The sequence below is a fragment of the Eublepharis macularius genome, chromosome 2 (genome assembly GCF_028583425.1).
Source record: "Eublepharis macularius isolate TG4126 chromosome 2, MPM_Emac_v1.0, whole genome shotgun sequence".
In the NCBI taxonomy this organism is placed as follows: domain Eukaryota; kingdom Metazoa; phylum Chordata; class Lepidosauria; order Squamata; family Eublepharidae; genus Eublepharis; species Eublepharis macularius.
Window position 1 is genome coordinate 22,230,130 of NC_072791.1, and position 20,757 is coordinate 22,250,886.

Below are 20,757 nucleotides of genomic sequence, written 5' to 3' on the forward strand. Positions count from 1 at the left end.
AAATCAAAAATGAAATTCAAAAAAATTGTTAAAGTATCACAATATACACATTTCAACTGTTCAACCCAATCGTTGCCTCCCCTGCCCGCCACTCTCATGCCACAAGTGTATGTACTGCAATAGAGAAGTCATTCGAGGACATTCATGCACGTACACAGCAACTTTGCATGCACCCAGATACTCTAGAGTCCCATTTCTACGGCAGTCTTGTTCCGTGAATATATCTTGAAATTCTGTAATTTCACGGATGCAATTCTTCAGCAGTGACCATGGAAATAATCACACAACAGAAAAATGCTGAAAAAGTTAATTTAGCCCCTTGATAGTTTCCTATCTTCTGGAAACGCAAAAGCAACAACTTGTACATTAAACTGATGTTAATGCCTTTTTTAGAGCATCTAGAATTATCTGCCTTGTTCCAGTTCCCTGGCAAAAAAACTGGCATGGGTACCAATGCCATTACTGATGAATTTCAGAAGACGATACAGCCTTTAGCAACCACTTTAAGTTGGGATTAAGGCCTTTGCTATAGCCCAAAAGATGTATTTATATACCTTAGCCTCTATACTGAAATCTTCAACCAAGCTATATTTAAGAAATGCACCTTTTGTGCAGGTGCTAATATAGCTCTTTCCAGTACCACTTACATTTCAAAGCATGTGCACAAACCCTACATAGCAAACATACTTTTGCTGCCTAAGCTAAAGCTAGATCACTGTTTCCATTATTAACCAGTACGCTCAGGGGCTTCCCAACATAACCATGAAACCACGCATGCAAACACAAGAGTCATTTTATCTCATATGTATAACATCTCTGCTACAAGCATTTTAAAAACCACGTACATGTATATTTAAAACCAAAAGCAAGTTTGCAGAATGACCTGATAATATTTTACAGAGCATAAAATGTATTGTTTCAAATATTCCCTGTAAAAATAAAGCCAAAGAAGGCTACCGATCCAGATGTGGTCCTTCATCACCATTCAGTTACCATGACTAAATATCTACTCTGCTCAATAGCCAGCGTCAGAATCTATATTGTAAGCCATTCACAGCACTGCATTCAACAACGTGTATGCTGGGGGAAGAAAAGAAAAAACGAAATCCAACTCCTCTTCCCTTTATTACACACCAGGAGCACAGTACAACTAGCGCAGTCCAAAGAAGCAAAGAGAAATTCAGGCTCGGGGGTCAATACCAGGTGGAATTGAGCTCGACTAAGCTAAACACATCCCACCAAAGCCGTAGCAGTACCATTTTCCTGTAAACTCATTGATCCGGGTGTACCAGATTCATTCCTCGCTATATACCAGCAAATGTTCTCTCCTTGTGGGCTACACAAGAATATCCTCAACACCCTTAAAAAACCACCTTGCTGCTTACTACATTTTCTTCCATTTTGCGACGGCCAGATGGAGCAAAAGACGTTTAAACAAATTTATGAAGCATAGAATTCCATGCAGTTGGTAACCCTCCAAATCGTATATCAGCAATACGTTGGCACCACACTATGAAGACATGACTAGAATGAAAAGTTAACCACGATTTCCCTATTTTTATACCTTTTCCTAAATTAAGCGTGCCTGGTGAATCCGTTACTGCCTTATCTTCATGTCTTTCTCTCTTCTGCCTCATACATGCACACACATACCTTATTTATCGTTTTAACCATTAACAGATACATCTGCAGAGAAATGACTCAGTATAAACTTTTTTTCACAAATTATTTCTCTTCATGGCACGACAACAATGACGTAATCACACACAAATAAATATTCTCTCTGTGTTAAAACTGTGCACATCTAAAGCATTGGGAGTTACACCAAACAAACCAATTTATAATATATGGTCAGAATACCTTCTTGCTGTGTCTTTTTAATAGCACAAGTGGTCCTTCCGCACTGGCTACAAGGCTATCCCTACGAAAGAACAGAAAAGATGTTCCCAATCAGAAAGGATGGACCCATTATGCTCCTGAACTGTATCTCACATGGATGTCCCTTCTTAACTTGCAGCAGACACAGCAATCCTTTACCGAAACTGAAAATACAACCTGGCTGAGCATCTGCACAGCTCAAGCAATTGCCGAGCCTTTGAAGATGCAAAGTTGGCTCAAGGAGGAGTTTGCCACAAGTGAATTAAAGCACCCCCCACCCCCGCAAACTGCTTAAAAAGATGGACACTGTCCCTTTAAAGGCTCCGGCCCGCCCACACTGACTGCATATGGAGGGAGCCAGAAATGAGAAGAGCCTTCTGCATTCAAACAACACATCCAATGCATGCAAGGCACCTTTCCGCGCAGAGTAAGCACGCTCCCCTCTTCTCCCCCCCCCCCCAATTCTGCATTCAAAGACTTACTGATCAGAGCGCCACTGTCCAACCAGATGTGCAAGGAGGGTTTGGGGGGGCTTGCAATTTGGTGTCTCTTTCCTCCCCCTCCCCAAAATAACAGTTAAGCACAGCCTCCTCCTACCCCAACCATCCAGAAGAAGCAACAGCTTAGCCTGTGTGAGCGCCTGGGCAATCCGGAGTCCGAGCAGGGGATCTCTGGTAGAGCACTGGACCGGAGAGCGAACTGGCCCGTCCCTGCGCAGCAAGCAGCCTGCAGAGGGCTCATCTGGGGAAGGGGCGGAGGGAGAAGCAACAGCCCTCTTTTGGACTGGGGGGGGGGGAGAGTGTCCCACAACCTGGCGCAAGGCGGGGCCCCCTTTCCGTCTCGGCGAGCCCGCAAGGCGCCAAGCCCCCTGGCTTGCCTGGAGCGCGCAACGGCCAGCAGTGCCCTGCCTGGCCGGCTGCGTTTCGGCTTCTCTGCCCGGGCAGCCAAGATTGCATGAAGGCAACGCAGACGCACACAGCACCCCACAGACTGAGAAACACACAGCAGAACAGACGCACACAAGGAGAGCCACGCAGCGCCACAGACACGCATTCGGAGGGACACAGCACCGCACAGACTGAGAAACACACGGCGGCAGAATAGACGCACACAATGAGACACACACAGGCTGGGAAACACACAGCAGAACAGACACACAGCGTGAGAGCCACACAGCACCAGACACTCATTCTGAGGGAGCCGCAGCCCCACACAGACACACAGCACCACACCGAGAGGAGCCCCACACAGACAGCCAGACAGCCACACACCCCCTCGGGCCGCGGCTCGCCTCCCTGCCCTCCGCGGACGCGCCCGCATTCCTGCCCGTCCCTCCAGACGCTCCATCCGCGCCCCCCTCCAAAGCCCCGGCAATGCAGCAGCAGCCGTCGCAGCCGCCGCCGGGTCTCCCGCCAGCCCTCCATCCCTACCTGCTGCGCTCTCCGGCGTGCGAGGAGGGGGAGAGACCCGTCGGCGCTGCAGCCCGCCCGACGCAGCCGCCCGGCCCGGCTGGAAAGTCCCTGGTGCGCTGCCCCGGCTCTCTCCCCCACCCCGCCCGGCACTTCCTCTCCCGCCCTCCGAGCCCAGGCTGGAAATCCCCGGCGTGCCGCGCTGCCTCCTCCTCGCGCCCTGCCCGGCTCCTCTCTACCACGGCGGCAGGCGCGGCTCCAGGCGGGCTCCTCGGCGCGGGCAAGGCGGGAGAAAGGGGGACGGGCCTCGGCCGCGCCGCCCCTCGCCACCGCCGGCTGAATGGCCGGCTCCCCTGCCAGGCGGGGCGGGGGCGAGCCAGCCTTCTCCCGGAGGGATTTCATTCAAGCCGCCGCTGCTGCCTCGCTGCGCGCCAAAGCCGGGGAAGGAGAAGCCGCCGGTGCGGTGTAGCGGCTGGAGCGTCAGTCTGGGGTGCGGTAAATCCGGGTTCGAATCCCTGTTCTGTCAGGGAAGCTGGCTGGGCTATTTGGGCCGGTCACGCTCTCTCATCAAACCTACTTCGCGGGCGTGTTGTGAAGGGATAAACAGAGAATGGTGTGAGCGGCTTTCGGTCCCTGTTGGGGAAAAAGACAGGCTATCTGTAAAATAAAATAAAAAATAAATAAAGCATTGAAATCTTTGGCCAAGTATCTGTTACGGAAGCTGGCTGGGCTACTTGGGCGGGTCACTCTCTCATCTAACCTACCTCATAGGGGTGTTGTAAAGGGAAAAACAGAGAATGGTGTGAACAGCTTTCTGCCCCCGTTAGGGGAAAAGACAGGCTATCTATGAAATAAAATAAAAATAAATAAAGCACTGAAATCTTTGGCCAAGTATCTGTTACGGAAGCTGGCTGGGCTACTTGGGTGAGTCACACACTCTTCTCTAACCTACCTCATAGGGGTGTTGTAAAGGGAAAAACAGAGAATGGTGTGAGCGGCTTTCTGCCCCTGTTGGGGGGGGGAAGACAGGCTATCTATGAAATAAAATAAAAATAAATAAAGCACTGAAATCTTTGGCCAAGTATCTGTTACGGAAGCTGGCTGGGCTACTTGGGTGAGTCACACACTCTTCTCTAACCTACCTCATAGGGGTGTTGTAAAGGGAAAAACAGAGAATGGTGTGAGCGGCTTTCTGCCCCTGTTGCGGGGGAAAGACAGGCTATCTATGAAATAAAATTTTAAAAAGCGCTGAAATCTTTGGCCAAGTATCTCTCCACTATATTTTCCTTAAAGAAATAAAGATTCCCTTATCTGCTGTTCAAGATCAAAGGAGCTTGAAAGAAAAATAAAAATAATCCTTTCTTAAAGGGGGGCACAAGCTTTTGAATTGTGCTCAAGAAGGAAGGGCTTCTCTGAGTGTGTGTAGAGTGCCACCGCATCGCTCAGCTCCAAGCAGCCTCTGCCACGTATTTGTATTTTCTTACCTTGTTTAGAAGGCACATCTTTAGCCCCCAAAGTACTGTTGTTGGAGTTGACTGATAATTCAGTAGTGCATAAAATGTAGAGAGGGCTAAATATTGTGCAGCTCTAGATAACGTTGCCATCCTCCAGGCCAAGCCTGGAGTTCTCCCAGAATATCAGCTGCTCTCCAGACTACAGAGATTAATTCCCCTGGCAGCTTCCGAAGGCAGACTCTGTGGCTTCAGATCCCTGCTGAGCTGCCTCTACTAGACTCTGCCCTCCCTAGGTTCCACCCCCCCCCACACACACACACAGAGTCTCCAGTAATTTCCCAACCCAGAACTGGCAACTTTATCCTTAAGTCAGCTTCAGTCCTGGTTTATGTGTGTAAGGAGAATGAGGTGGTTCCCAACATTGCATTTTCTTTTAGAAAGGCTCAGTAAGGAGAAAAGTTCTGCCCCCTCTTTTTGCTTCCTGTGTTGGTTTTCTGTATCTATAGGGAGTTTTTCACAGAACGGAGCATACCAAAACAGCTTTCAGTCCAAAGTGGCGCCGTGCATTTCTCTCGCATGGATGAACTAGGCCTAAACCTGGTCTTAGATTTGCATGCAGTCAAATCACTCCTGTGGCCCAAATACACCCTACTGCTGGGTAAACTGCAACAGGTAAACGGGATTCAGATCTGATGCATATCCTTGCAAGGAACTCAGGGCAGCATGCATAACCTTTCTCCCTGTTTTGCCCTCTCAATAACCCTGTACGGTTGATACAGCTAAGATCAACTAACGAACGTCATGGCTGAGGGCCTGAACCCAGGTTTCCCCAGTCGGGGTCAACCACTATAATCACATCACACTGGCTAGTGGGTCCTTAATGCTAGGGAAGTAAAAATAAATGAGGCCATGCCTCAGGTCCAGGTTCAATCTCCCTGCACTGTCCAGATAGTAGGTGATGTGAAAGACATCTTCCTGGGAGCTTGGAAAGCTGCTGCCCACCAGAGGAGGCAATACTGATGTTATTCTTATTCCGTATAAGACCCCCGCCCCCCAAATCAGAGACATTAAAAGAAGTGACCAACGGATGGGGGCTGACCCCAAGCGATGTGTGAATTACTAAAACCCAAGCAATGATTCTAAAATACTTTCTAAAGACAGAACATGTTTACTTTTTAACATTTCTAACAAATATTGGACATCTACTGTGTGACTAAAATGCTGTCAAATTGCAGCCAACTAACGGCAGCCCCATAAGCAAGAGAGATTCCGAGGTGGTTTGTTGACGCATAGCAATCCTGGACGTTCTTGGCGGTCTTCGTTCCATCCACAAACTAATGAAGGGCCAGCCCCGCTTAGCTTGATCAGGCTATCCTGGGCTATCCAGGTGAGGGCAGACATCTATTAGCCTGTATACAAATATAGGCTATTTCAGGGCTTTTTTTCTGGGAAAAGAGGTGGTGGAACTCAGTGGGTTGCCCTCGGAGAAAATGGTCATATGGCTGGTGGCCCCGCCCCCTGATCTCCAGACAGAGGGGAGTTTAGATTGCCCTCCACGCCACCAAGCGGCGCGGAGGGCAATCTCAACTCCCCTCTGTCTGGAGATCAGGGGGCGGGGCCACCAGCCATGTGACCATTTTCAAGAGGTTCCAGAACTCCGTTCTACCGTGTTCCCCCTGAAAAAAAGCCCTGGGCTATTTGGGAGCTATCCTGGTGACACAGTTGCTGGCTGTGGGTCTTGAACTGCATGGACACATTAACTACATAATAGTGCATGGACACATTAACTACATAATAGTCATTTGTGTCACAGTTCTTTATGAGATTAAAATGTGGAATTTACTGCCAGAGGCGTAGTAATGGACACAGGTATGGGTGGCTTTAAAAAGGATTAGATAGATTGATGGAGGAGGACAGGTCTATCAGAGGCTACTAACCGTGGTGACTAAAGGAGACATGTTGATCAGAAGCAATAAACTTCTGAATACCAAGGCCAGAAGTCAACATCAGGGGAAGGCCTCGGCCACTACACAACATTCAGTTGCCATGCCCCTCTTCTTCTCACCTGCATCACCTCTGCTTTGTCTGGATTGAGTTTTAGTTCGTTAATCCACAGCCTCTTGACCACTGTATCCAGGCCCTGACCAAGGTCATTTCCACACGGCCCAAGAACAGATGCTACAGCTTTGCTTATTTAAAACAATATAAATCTGGGAATCATCAACATACAAGGGAAACCCCACCTCAAACCTCTAAATGATCTTGCTTAAAGGCCCGACATAAATGGGGAAAAAAAGAGAGAGATGAAAGGGTAAATCCCTGTGGAACATCACTAGGTAAATCCTACATTGCTAGTTCACAATGGCCTATGATGACTTCTCTGAGTGTGTTCAGACCAAAACGATTGAAACCACTTCAACCCTGTCCTCTTGATACCCACTCTGGCTTCAATACAGAGTGGTTTACAGGATCAAAGGCAGCCGAAAGATCAAGTGGGACCAAAAGCACTTCCTCTGTCCATCTGCCATCGCAGTCCACTCACACGAGCAACTGCCTAGCAAACTAACAACATCAGATTGTTAATAAACCGACAGATACTGCAATTTTGATACATTTTTCTCAAAGGCCTGCTTTAAAGATGACATTGGCCGGACAAGAGAACTTACCTGCAGAATTCTTCATATACCTTCATATACCTGCTGTCCCCTTTAAACTGGAGAGTATGCAATATTAGTACACTCCAGCTTCGTAGCTCAGACATGTATTGCACTGGGCTGGCATGTTAAATGTTATACTCACTATTTTATGTGCTGGGTGTATGTGAAGTTGCACATGGGTAAGCTCTTCTCTCCTATTGCTTTTAAAACAGGTTTTATACTGATTAACTGCACCACTGTGGTAACACAGAATGTTCATTTGTTCATGGAACCAAATTGTTTGAGTTTCTGTGTGGGAAGGGGAAACTGTGAGTTTGGCTGAGATTAAAAGCCTCTAGGCCGAGGATAGGGAAATGGTCCCAGGATGTAGGAAACCTAAAGGCAAAGATCCTGAATATGGGACACAGACCAGGCAAGAGATTGAGAAAGAGGAATCTGAAGGGAGGGTAGGTGGTCGAGGGGGATTAAAGCAAGAAGGGGCTAATCAGAGAGAGGACTCTGAAAACCTCCATACATCTTATGGCTAAAGAGACAAGTTAGTTGACAGGAAAATTCTGAGAATGCTTTTCTGGGAGTAAGACCCATGGACTTGACTTCAGTACAATTCTGGGTAGATCCGCTTAGGACTTCATTGTAGAAGAGTGGCTTCTGCTGGCTAATTTTCTAATTTTAACTGGGGACAGTTTCTAATTTCTATTTTTAACTGGGGACAGAGTGCTGCCCAAGCAGTGCCTTGGGGGCACCAAATCGGCTAGGGGCAATGGGGGGAGGAGGTGTCAGGAGCTTCTTGCACCTGTTGCTGCCTCCCAGCCCACCCATTTCCAATCTTTTATAGCCCCTCCCCATGCATGCCAGCATGGCTGACACCCAGATCCAATGGGTCTCAGACCTTCTTCCCCATTTGTGCGATTTGGAGCTAATGAAACACACAGGAACAGACATCCCCCCTATACACTCTACAACAGCAGCAAGACTAGGGGGGCACACCTCTAAGCCGTGCTTCTATCACTTGGGGTTTCAGATCTCAGCAGGGTCACGCATTATGGAGAACCCAGGCTGGGTCTATGCAGCCATCATAGGTCAGTTACAGGTTCAGTTGGGTGTAGGGGTTAAGAGCGGCAGGACTCTAATCTGGAGAGCCAGGTTTGATTCCCCACTCCTTTGCTTGAAGCCAACTGGGTGACCTTGAGTCAGTCACAGCTCTTTCAGAGCTCTCTCAGCCCCACCCACCTCACAGGGTGATTATCGTGAGGACACTTTGTAAACCACTTTGAGTGTTAAGTTGTCTTGAAGGGTGGTATATAAATTTTTTATTATTATTGATATTTATGGTGTTGATTGGGATTGTGATAGATATGTGTGGAGCTTCAGCCCCCCCCCCCACTGTTGCATTTTCCTGATCTGTGACAGTCCGGGGGGGGCATTATGTGGCCCATTGGGGGAGCCCACATGTACATTGTGGGTTTCCCCAGAAGACTACATAGCATTTCTGCAGGACCATTGCAGGTCTGGAAAATAGAGCAGGGTGTTGAAATCCATTCCCTATGCATGTCCCTGTCAAAATCTGAATTGGGCACTGTACGCTTGGGAACTGAGGGAAACACACAACTCATGTGTGAGTTTACACAGAGTAGAGATCATGGGTTAATCAGCATGGTACTGCATCCTAGAAGTCGGCCACCAGTGGTAAGGACAGTGGTTTTTGTTCCCACTACAAGGTGTGCCACTCCAGAGTGACATGGAATGCTTCTTACAAATATAAAATTTCCATTTTCCATTCTGAGAAGAGTGGGATGAGAAAAAGTGGTGCTTTCATTATTATTAGACTAGTAACAAAGCCCATTGTGGGGGGAAATACCACGGGCTCTAGAAAGGGGAGGGCGGGCAGGCAGACGTTGGCTCTTCCTCTGTGACTGATTCCAGCTGGGTGAAGGTAGGGGATGGACATTGCCACCTGCTCTGCTACTGATTCCAGCTGAGCACGGGGAGAAGGGCATTGTCTCTGGCTGTGCCTGATTCTGGCTGTGTGAAAGGCAGGCAGGCATTGCCACCTGCTCCTCACCTGATCCCAGCTGGGTGAAGAGGGGTGGGACATTGCTGCCTGCTCTGTGCCTGATCCCAGCCAGGTGAAGTCAGGGGGCAGACATTGCTACCTGCTCCATGTCTGATCCTGACCACATGAGGGGAGGGCTGGCATTGCCACCTGCTCCACTCCTGATCCCAGCTGGGTGACGAGTGTGTGTGAATTGCCACATGCTCCACTCATGATCCCAGCTAGGTGAAGGTGGGGGTTGGGCATTGTCACCTGCTCCCCTGATCCCAGCTGGGTGAGGGGGGGCGGGCATTGTCAGCAGCTCTGCATCTGATCCCAGTGGGTTGAAGGCAGGGGGCGGGTATTGCCATCTGCTCCCTTCTGCTCCCAGATGGGTGAAGGGGAGGCAGGCATTGCCACCTTCTCTGTGCCTGATCCTGATCCCAGCTGGGTGACAAGTGTGTGTGAATTGCCACATGCTTCACTCGTGATCCCAGCTAGGTGGGGGGGGGTTGGGCATTGCCACCTGCTCCACTCCTGATCCCAGCTGGGTGACAAGTGTGTGTGAATTGCCACATGCTCCACTCGTGATCCCAGCTAGGTGAAGGTGGGGGTTGGGCATTGTCACCTGCTCCCCTCCTGATCCCAACTGGGTGAGGGGGGGCGGGCATTGCCAGCAGCTCTGCGTCTGATCCCAGTGGGTTGAAGGCAGGGGGCGGGTATTGCCATCTGCTCCCTTCTGCTCCCAGCTGGGTGAAGGGGGGGAGGCATTGCTACCTTCTCCATGTCTGATCCTGGCTGGATGAAGGGGGGAGGGTATTGCCACCTGTTCTGCTCCTGATCCTAGCTAGGTGAAGGCAGGGGGCGATCATTGCCTCCTGGTCCACGCCTGATCCCAGCTGTATGAAGGCGGCGGGCGAGCATTGCCACCTGCTCTGCTCCTGATCCCAGCTGTATGAAGGCGGCGGGCGGGCATTGCCACCTGCTCTGCTCCTGATCCCGGCCTGGGCTGCCCGCCACGGTGCACTCTCTGGAGGAACGGGCTGCCTCGCCTGGGCTTCCCTTCACAGCAGCGCCCTCTGAAGGCGCACCAGGGTAGGATCCAGTGCTCCCTAAAGAACCTATTCAAATTAATCTTACTGCATTTTAGATTTTATGCTAACCTATTTGCAAATGCAAATATTTTTCCACTGACATATGTGCACCAGACAGAGAAAAATGCTGAAAATCAAATTTTAGAGGATGCCAAACTGGCAAGTGTTAGCATCCTTTCTTTTTTTCCACCTAAAGAAACCAGAGGGGAGAGGGGAAAGAAAGAAATGTTCCATGTAGACATGCCCCCGAGTTAGACATTCAAGCAGACACAGAGTCAGGGAGCTTAAACTAAGGTGGCGATACAACAATCACAATTCACAATGTAAACGGTGTAGAGTAAATAGGGTGCAACCGCTGTGACAGAGGGCAGACAGAAGCAGAGAGATGCCTTCTATTCCAGCATCCAGAAAACAAAGAAGGATGACAAGTATGTCTTCTCACACTATCACCAGTGACACAAGATTTCCAATTAAATAGCAGAGAGAGAAAGAGAGAGAAAGCGAGTTGTGAGAGAGACAAGAAAGAGGCACCTTGTGAGGAGAGACTCAGAAGTGTTATAAAGCGGATAGAACTCAGTTTGCTAGTCAAAAAAATCTGCACGTGAATTACTTTTGTGTGTGGCAGAGTTACTTATGTCAGAGACGTTATATGGTTTTTATACGGTGAGCAGGTATTTTATTAGAAAGCTGTGTTAATTTATTATGATTTTATCTTGTCTATTTTATCTTCTGTTGTAACCCGCCCTGAACCCACTTGCGGAGAGAGTGGGATATAAATATTATTATTATTAATAATAATAATATCATTGATATCGATATCGATATCAATGATATTATTATTAATACTATAATATAATTAATATTAATATTAACAACAACTTGTATTGTGGAATTGAGCGGTCAGTATCTGAAGAGCAAGAGGCTTTAGATGTCCAGGAGCTTGCTAGCTGTGATGAGAGAGAAGGGAGAGGGAAATGAGTTGTCAGGCTATGGGTGACAGGATATGGTAGACAGGTCTCTGCGCCATTACAGCAAGAAGTCCAAGCTCTTGGTTAAATGGTTTTATTCAGAAATCCAATCATTTCCATATATATGTCCATAGAGTTACTCAGAGGCAAGAAAGCATCTAAGCAGTACACACTTCTTTGACAGGAATAGAAACGTGAAGAAAGTACAGCTCTAAATACCCACTCATTTCCCCCCTCCCACTTAGACCACAGGTTTGCGCAGGAAAGGGTCTGGGAATTTCTTTCAGAGTTTATACATCAGCCTAGAGAGGACAAAAGGCATAAGAGTAGACTGTAACATTTCAGACCGTGCAAGGTCACTCCTGTGATCTTCAAAGAAAAGAGATAAGACAGCTGTGTCTTGAGAAATGAAAGCGATGGTTAGAGCATTTGCAAAATGAAATTAAAGTACAGCATTAGCAATGGTTCACCACCTAGAACAATGACATGGATGTAGGGGTACAGACATGACATGAGCTTTTGAGAAGCTTGACTGAAGGCTTGTGAGAGAATAGCTTATAGCAGTAAGGTGCCAACCCCAAGTAGAGCTTGAAATTCTCTTGGGATTATAACTAAACTGATTTTGAGACTGCAGAGGTCACCCAGGCGCTACCTCCAAATCTCCAGGAATTTCCCAAGTCAGAGTTGGAGAGCTTATAGAGCAGTTATTCCCCAACGTGGCTCTCAAGGTCACTATGGTATCCATTGCTGTGTCTACTGGCAGCCATGCTTCTTCCTCAAAACCACTCTTCCCCAAAGCAAAGAGCCAATCCGGGCTTTCCTCTGCCTAGTCGCAGCAGGAGACGCATCAGAAGACCTCAAGAGGCCTTGATACCCGTCTGCAAGCAGCCCTGGTGGAAAAAAAGAAGCCCAAGTCAACACAAAAACTTTGTCCTCAGGAGCAGGAGTATGGTTCCCAACTAGGGTTGCCAGGTTCCCTTATCCGCACAGCCTCATACCAGTGTGATGATGTCACTTCCAGGAAGTGATGTCATTGCTCAAAGCTGGATTTGGGCCCACAGCAAAGCACAGGAGCGATCGCTGAGCTGTGCGTCGATATCAATGATGTCATCCAGCCGGTCCTGGGAGTGCACCCAGGAGGCCCATTCCCCGCCTTTCCCCCCGGCGGCCAGGTAAGTGGGGGGGGGGGCGAAAGGTGGGAACGGGGGATCCCCTGCCTCCACCGGGGAAATGGGATTCCTATTCCCAACCTTCAGGTGGGGCCTGAAGATCTGGAATTGGAATCACAACTAATCTGGAGACCACAGAGATCAGTTCCCCTGGAGGAAATGGCTGCTTTGGAGGGTGGAGTCTATAATATTATACCCCACTAAGGTCCCATTCCTCCCCACAGACCTCCAGATCTCCACGGTGGGGGGGGGCCTTTGGAGCAAACACTATGATGCTAGCATGGGAAGAAAGAAAAAAAACCCTTGCCAACAAGTCTGCTAAAAAATTTAAACCAACATGCTGTGTAATGTTTTCCTGTTTTGAAATACCATCTGCCATTTTATAACTGCATGGCAGAAATGTATCAATGTGACACCCAATTTCTAAAACAAATCTAAAAACGGAGAGCGCAGCAACAAAATAAATGGTGCTGAAAAACTGTGTGCTTTCATTTCTTCGCTACAAGTAGTCTGTGGGAATTTAAGTCTGGCGGGTCTCAGCACTCTTACCCGGAGGCCTCAGAGAACCAGCAGGATTATTCCTTTGGTGTTACATTTGAGAAGCAGTCAAAGACAGCAGCGTTGTGAACTTTGCTCCGCACACGGCTGCCTAGCCATGGGGGCCTTGAACATAAAAGTGTCTTCTCCAAGGCATCTTCAGGAAACCCTAACCACAGAGCTCAGGCAGGCTGAATACAGCCACTGTTCAATTCAGAAAAGAGAAGGTCCTTTCGAGTGTACTCCTGCTCAGGTTCCCAGCACACTGCCTCACCTTTGAAGCAGGTGGTACGGAGCATTGCCAATTGGGGCTGCCTGCCTGCTGCTGCTGCATGAAAAAATAGATGTAGGTTTAGAGGCTTCATATGTGACTGCCTATAAATGCCCTGTGCATAGGTAACGTGCAAAGCACATTTTGTCTTGTTATGGTGCTTCAGGCTGCAAGCCTAAAAACGCTTTCTTGCGAGTAAACTCAGGATTGGACTGGGAAGGGGAAACGGCCCTGGAAAGGGGCCCTTCCTGCTGGCCTGCCCTAAAACTGTCCTCCAGAAGAAAGGAAGGAGAGGCAGCCTGCCCACGCCAAGGATTGCGCGAGGCTCAGGCAGGCTGAGCACCAGCCTCCCACCCAAGTGGCCTGGGCTAGCGAGTGGCAGAAGGGTGGTGTGCAGCCTCAGGTGGGCCATACATTTCCTTCCTCTTGCCACATCAGGCTTTGGCAGGCCGAGCGCCATCTTTCTCCCACTGGGCTAACCCAGCCCAGGTATGGGAAGCATTAGCCCACTGAGAAAAGCCTTGGTGGCTTAGGGGTGCCAACCTAACCAGCAGGAGATCGCGAGGGGGCAGGGATTTACCCTTTGCACCGACAATGTGATGTCACTTCCAGCACAACCCTTTGGGGTGAATGCTAGAGTATCACCCAATGCAATGGCGTCACTTCCAGGCCACACAGGAAATGATGTCATGGTGTTGGAGGGACATTGGTTTACGCCTCTATTTTCCCTAATGCTTTTCCCAGCTGAGCAGAGGCAGGTAGAGCAGGCAGAGGATGGGAGGTCTCCAATGGCCATAAGGGGCCATCACCCCTAGTAAGCCCCACTGAATAACAAGGGACTTGCTTCTGAGTAGACATGTATAGGCTCACTCCAACAAGGCATACCAGGATTAGAGACAGGCATGAAAAGGCTAAGTGATAGAGCATCTGCGTTGTATACAGAAGGTCCCAAAAGCTCCAATTACAAGGCGATGCTGGTTGTAGGTGCTCTGAAAAACCTCTAGCTGAGAATATGGAAAGTTGCTGCTAGTCAGAACAGAGAAGACTGTCTTGGATAGACCCATGCCTAGCAGTGTAGGGCAGCTTCGTGTGCTAATAATGCCTTATTCTCTACCCCCCATTACTTATATTTTTAGCCCATCCTTCTAAAGGGCTCTGGGCAGCATACACGGTCCCCAAGGCGGGACTATGAGAGCAAAAATTCGGGAGTCCCAGTCATTCCGTGGGCCCAGAAAGCTTGGCAAGGTGCTTCTGGTGTGGCATGGATGTATAAATTCAGTAGTGCCTTATACAGGCGAACACTGCAGTCCTGAGCAGAGTTACTCCAGTCTAAACCCAATGGGCTTAGATTTGAGGAACTCTGCTTAGGATTGCACTGTAAATGCCTAGTGCAGGGCTTAGGTTGAACTGTGGGGTGCTGTCCGATTGACTTCCCTGCTTGTGGCCTGAGGCTTTAACCAGATGGTCCTTGTTTCCTTGCCATAACCGGATTCTAAAAGGAATTCACGACTCCTAAAAGCAACTTTGGGTAGGAGCTGGTGTACTGTAGAGGCTAAACTGCTGGACCAAAGAAGCCTGGTTTTGACAAGTAGCTAAGCCACAAGCAAGATTACAGTGTGCGTCTCTTATGCTCATAAGTCTTCAGTGCAATGTAAATTGTCTCACTGCAGCTTATAGCCAAGCCTGGTGAGCAGAGCTTACTTCAGCCTCTTCTCCCTCCCTTGTAGCCAAGAGGCCCAGCATCACCTGCTCCCTTCACTCCCATCTACCTAGTTTTTATTCTCCGCCACCTGCCTTCTCCTCTCCTTGAAGCTCTCTCCCTTGTCCAGTCTATCCATGCTGCTCACACTCTCTTCTGAACTCCCCAACGCAGCATCTACCACCATGCCTGGACTCATTTATGCGATGTAGGGCACAACCTTCTTGCAGAGACTCAGTGCAGATTACAATTAAAAAATAATGCAGCAATAACATTATAATACACACAACTAATACAATTAGAGAACAATGACCTTTTCTTCCATTGATGCTGTTTTAGTGCACAGGAAGGCAGGGCTTCAACCAGTACAGCAAGATCTTCAAATCCCCATGTTCAGTGTGTTTGCATCAGCCTAGCAACCCAACTCCCCCTTCTGTTCTCTTAAGGTACAGGTATTGACATTTGATAGGCCCTTTTGTTCTGCCCTGACTTGGATAGCCCAGGTGAGCCTGATCTCATCAGATCTCAGAAGCTAAGCAGGGTTGTTAATTGGATGGGAGACCTCCAGCAAAGATCAGGGTTGCAGAGGCAGCCAATGGCAAACCACCTCTGTTAGTCTCTTGCCATGAAAACTCCACTAGAGTCATCATAAGTCCTCTATGACTTGAGGGCACCACACACACACACTCTTGCCCTGCCGGAGTGCCCAGAAGCAATCCAGACCGTTACTTGGAGAGATCAATATAGATGAGGGAGAGGGAGAGGATTATGATTTATTGTTTCACACAAGTAAGAGTCAGAGTTCACAGGATTAGGTAATACATTAAAAAACACACAACCCTGCAAATTCATCTTAAGTTTTTGCCAGCAGCAATGGTGTTAAATAAATGCAAAGGGAAAGAATAGTAGGGGAAATTCTGAACCAATTCAGCTGTTTGCTCGGTTCAGTTTTATCAGCCTGTGAAGTTATTTATTTAAGGCATTTGTATGTGTTTGATGTGCTAGTATGTCTGCTCTCTTTGTTTAAGTTAATTGGCCATTTGTTGTGAGGGATGGTTACAGTTATGTTATTACCAGGGGTCATTTTGTAGAAAAAGAGCTGGAGGAACTCATTAGCATAACTCATTAGCATAACGTATTAGCATATGCCACACCCCCTGACATCACCTATCCTGGCTGCTTTGGACCCAATCCTGGTCATTCAGGGCTGAAAAGGGGCCCAAAAGGGTCAGGAATCGGATCGGGCCGCTGCTGAACAGGAGAGTGATCTACTACCCATCAGAGGCCCGATCTGGGCCGTTTCAGCCCCAATCCAGGACGAAACGGTCCCAAAATGACCAAGAGTCAGGTGGGTGGGGCCACCTGACATGTGACCTCTTTGGGGAACTGCCGGAACTGCGTTCCTGTTTGTTCCCCCTCGAAATGAGCCCTGGTTATTACAATTCCTGAAGTGAAAGCAATCCAGCCATGAGATATTTTTAAAAGATCGATATATATGTTTGTTTGCTTTATTTGTGTTATTTATTGTCTACCTTTCTTACCGAGTCTTAAGGCGGATTACAAAGTGTAACTCAATACAATCAACAGCTGGGACATTCAATAAACACTGCAATAGGGTATGCAAATACAGATCTGCAGAGAATTTGAAAGCAAGCAGAAATCTAATACAGAGCTGAAACAATGCTGAAACCTACCACAAGCAATTACAGCGGACACATTAAACAACACAGAAACTACCCAATAGGATCATACTTCCTGCAACATACAGTGCATAGTAGTATAGTCTACAGTTCCTATCCCTTTACGAATATGTCCCTTTGAACCATTTCCCTACAGAATAGCCCTCCTATGTAAAAAAGCCCTCCTGAATAATTCAGTTTTGCCTCGTTGGCAGAAAGCTAGGAGAGTGGGAGCCCTTCTAACATCCTCAGGCAGGCCTTTCCATAAGATTTCCAGAGATTGCAAGTGTGTATCATTTGCAGGGGTGGCACCTGCAGCAGATCCTGTTCAGATGAGTGAAGTTGTGGTGGTAGAACATAGAAGGAGAGAGGCAGTACTGCAGATTTGGGGCCAAGGCCATGAAGGGCTCTTGAATTGAGCCTCGTAACTGATGAGAAGCCAAGGGAGTGACTGCAGAATGGGAGCGATATGCATCCTCCACCTCGCTCTTGATACCCGAGCCGTGGCGTTTTGCACCAACTGGGGTCTCCGAGATAACTTTGAGGGGAGATCTATATAAAGTTTACTACAGTAGTCTACAATCCTGATGTTCCCATTGCTTGGATTGTGTCTAGATAGGCTGTGTCATTTACTGCACTCATTTAATCTCTTTGCAAATCTTTCTGTTAATGCTTCTAGCAAGAAATTCTGTTCACATGAAGTTGCCTTCTACTGAGTCCAACCATGACTCTTATTAAGTCCAGTCTGACTGGCAGCAGATCCAAAAGGTTTCAGCAAAGGCCTTTTACATTATGTACAATATGATCTTTTTAACTGAAGATGCCAGGGATTGAACCTGTGACCTTCTGCAGGACAAGCACTGTAACCCGGGCCAGTGCTAGGTTTTCTGGCGCCTGAGGCCAGATACCTGCACCCGGGGCAGCCTTCAGAGGTGTTGCTGCCCCCATGTGTGCGCGTGCAAAGCAAGCATGTGCACCCAGACTGCTTGATGACGTCACTACACGTGACATCATCACGCAGGGCGTGCCACTGCGAGCCAGCCACCCCATTGTGTGTGTGTGTGTGTGTGTGTGTGTGTGTGTGTGAGAGAGAGAGAGAGAGAGAGAGAGAGAGAGAGAGAGAGAGAGAGACCGACCCATTGTGGAGAATTCAGGGATGGAGTCCTGAGGGAAAGCAATTTATCACCAACAGGAGAACTGGGGGAAATTGGCAAGGAGGTTTGGGGATGTAGATACAGACTCCCAAATGGGCCAAAGAAAAAGGATAGATCTTCTAAGGAGAAAAGATTTTCCCTGCTCAGTCAAACAGGGAGGTAACTCTGGAGAGAGAAGAGATCCTTGGTTGGGCATGGTTGGAAACTGCCTATGGAGACCTTTAGAATCAGTTAACAACTGAAGGAAAGCACTGGTGTTTGGAGAGAAGGGGATTAGGATACTAGAAAGTGGGTACCAGCCCTCCTAACTCCAAAAGAGAATGGGAATACTAAAAGAAAGTCTACTCGAGTGCTTAAGGAAAAGCAAGGGAACCAAAGCCTAAAAACATAAGCCTTAAGTAACAGTGAAGGGCATAAGATCTGAAGTCAGTGCATGTTCTGAATTTTACTTCAGTGATAGTTATATTTGTTGAATTTTACCTCAGAAATTTTCAACCCCTGACTTCACCTGATTTCCCCCCTCTAATGTAAATAAACCAATTAGTTGTTTTTGGAAGTTTAAAAACGCCTCTTTTGCCATTTCTGTGAATTAAGGACGAGGAAATGTCATAAACACGTGCTCTAGCACTGAGTCACAGCCTGTTAATACTGGGAGCTGGGCTCTTGAGGTTCTCAATATGTGTCTGACAAATATGGGACTCCAGTTTAGGGATACCATTCCTCCACTGGGGACAGGAGATCCCTCGCTCCCACCCTCCACCCCCCACCTCCACTCATCTGGCCAGTGGGGAGGAAAGGTGGGGGAACGCTGCCCTGGCGCGCTTCCAAGATGGAGTGATAACATCACCTCTAGGAGTGACATCACTGCGCTGCCCCTGAGAGTGCTCCTGCACTTCTCAGCTAGCCAATTTTGGCTCCAAAGAAGCCAAATCAAGCCCATTTGGGGCCCAAATAGGTCTGTGGAGAAGCACTTGCATGTGAAGACAACCCATGCACAAAGAAAAGGTAAGCACTGGGTCCCCTGCCTCCCACCAGGTGGGTAGGGGGATCTGGCATTCCTACTCCAGTTCCATACAGAGCCATCAAAAGCTGACCCTGTATCCTTTCCGTACTTCCTACTTTGTAGTGACATAAAATGGTTTGGATAAAAGACGTGGGGCAACCTTAATATAATTTAGTTAAACCAGTTATTTTAAAAATATTATAACTTGCTTTTCCAGGAGCTCAAGGCGGCTAACAGCAGATATTAAAACACAGACAACAGTTAAAATTCTAATAAAAGCAGGATAAAAAAGTGTGCCAAAAATCTCTTATACACATTCTGTACACCGCCACAACAATATTAACAGTCGGGAGAATGCCCTTTCAAACCAAAAGATCTTACAATCCCTTCTAAAGGCCATTGCAGAGAGGGTTTGGCAAACATTCACAGACAAGCTGTTCCCAACATCAGTGCAATAACTGAGAAAGTCTGTTCTTTAGAAGCAGATAAGAGCATTAACCGTGCTGATGGGGCAGCTAGAAGATAGCCCTTGTGAGTGACTGCACAGGTCTATTCCAGGGCCGTTTCCAGATGGCTTACCTGAAGCCGCTCCATGCCGCAATGTTGTGGATCGTGCTGGGGAAAACGCGAAATATCGCATTTTCTCGCACGAGTTTTGCGCGACGTCGCGCCGTTCGGTGGCGCAGAGTGCAATCTAAACTCCCCTCTGTCTGGAGATCAGGGGGCGGGGCCACCAGCCACGTTACCATTTTCAAGAGGTTCCGGAACTCCGTTCCACCGCGTTCCGGCGGAAAAAAAGCCCTGCCTTTAGTTATTATGAACTTCCCAAGGATTCTGTTCACATTTTCAAGCATCAATTGAGGCTCATCCACACCAATTCAGGCACATCTCTTGTATAGGCCCTACATTCAGTGTGAGATCTAAGCCAGAACAGATAGGAGCAATTTTATCCATAAACAATAGTTCATTTGTAAACCACTCTTCTGGACAGATTAGCGCCCACTCAGAGCAGTGAACAAAGTCAGTGTCATTAATGTCCCTACAATACAGCGGGGGAGCTGGGACTGAGAGGAGTGGCTTACCGAAGGCCACCTGGTGCGTTCTTGGCAGCAGCAGATTCAAACCAGAGAAATGCTGCATTGAAGCTCAGTTACTTAACCACTATGTTACACCAGCTCAAAGAGCTACGAATGGTTGGATTCAATCAAGACTTAGGTCAAGGTAGGATAGCGGTCACCATTTAGTGAGAAAAGCTCTGCTGGATGTCACTGAATGAGTGTAATGGTGATGAGAAGTGAAAGTTCAAATGAGCTTTCTCCTGTATTCTGAGTTTTCTTCCATAGTTGGTTCAGCCGCTTCATGGTCTTGGAACAACAGAGAACAGAGTAGAATCTAGCCTGCAGAAGAAAGCACCTTGGAGCTAGAGGTTTATGTCCTATGAGATCCATGAGTGGAATGGAGCTCAGGGCTCAGGAATTTCCATCTCTCTCTCTAGCCCTCTGTTCCCTTCCCATTTTTTTCCGAGGACTGCCAGCCTCCAGGTGGTGGTTGGAGATCTCCTGGAATTACAACTGATCTCCAGCTTACAGAGATCAGTTCCCCTGAGAAATGACTGCTTTGGACTCTATGGCATTAAACCCAGCTGAGGCCCCTCCCCTCTCCAAACCCTGCCCTCCCCAGTCTCCATCTTGCAAATCTCCAGATTATGACAGGATAAATCAATACGATTAGCTGTCAACATACCCAAGAGTAT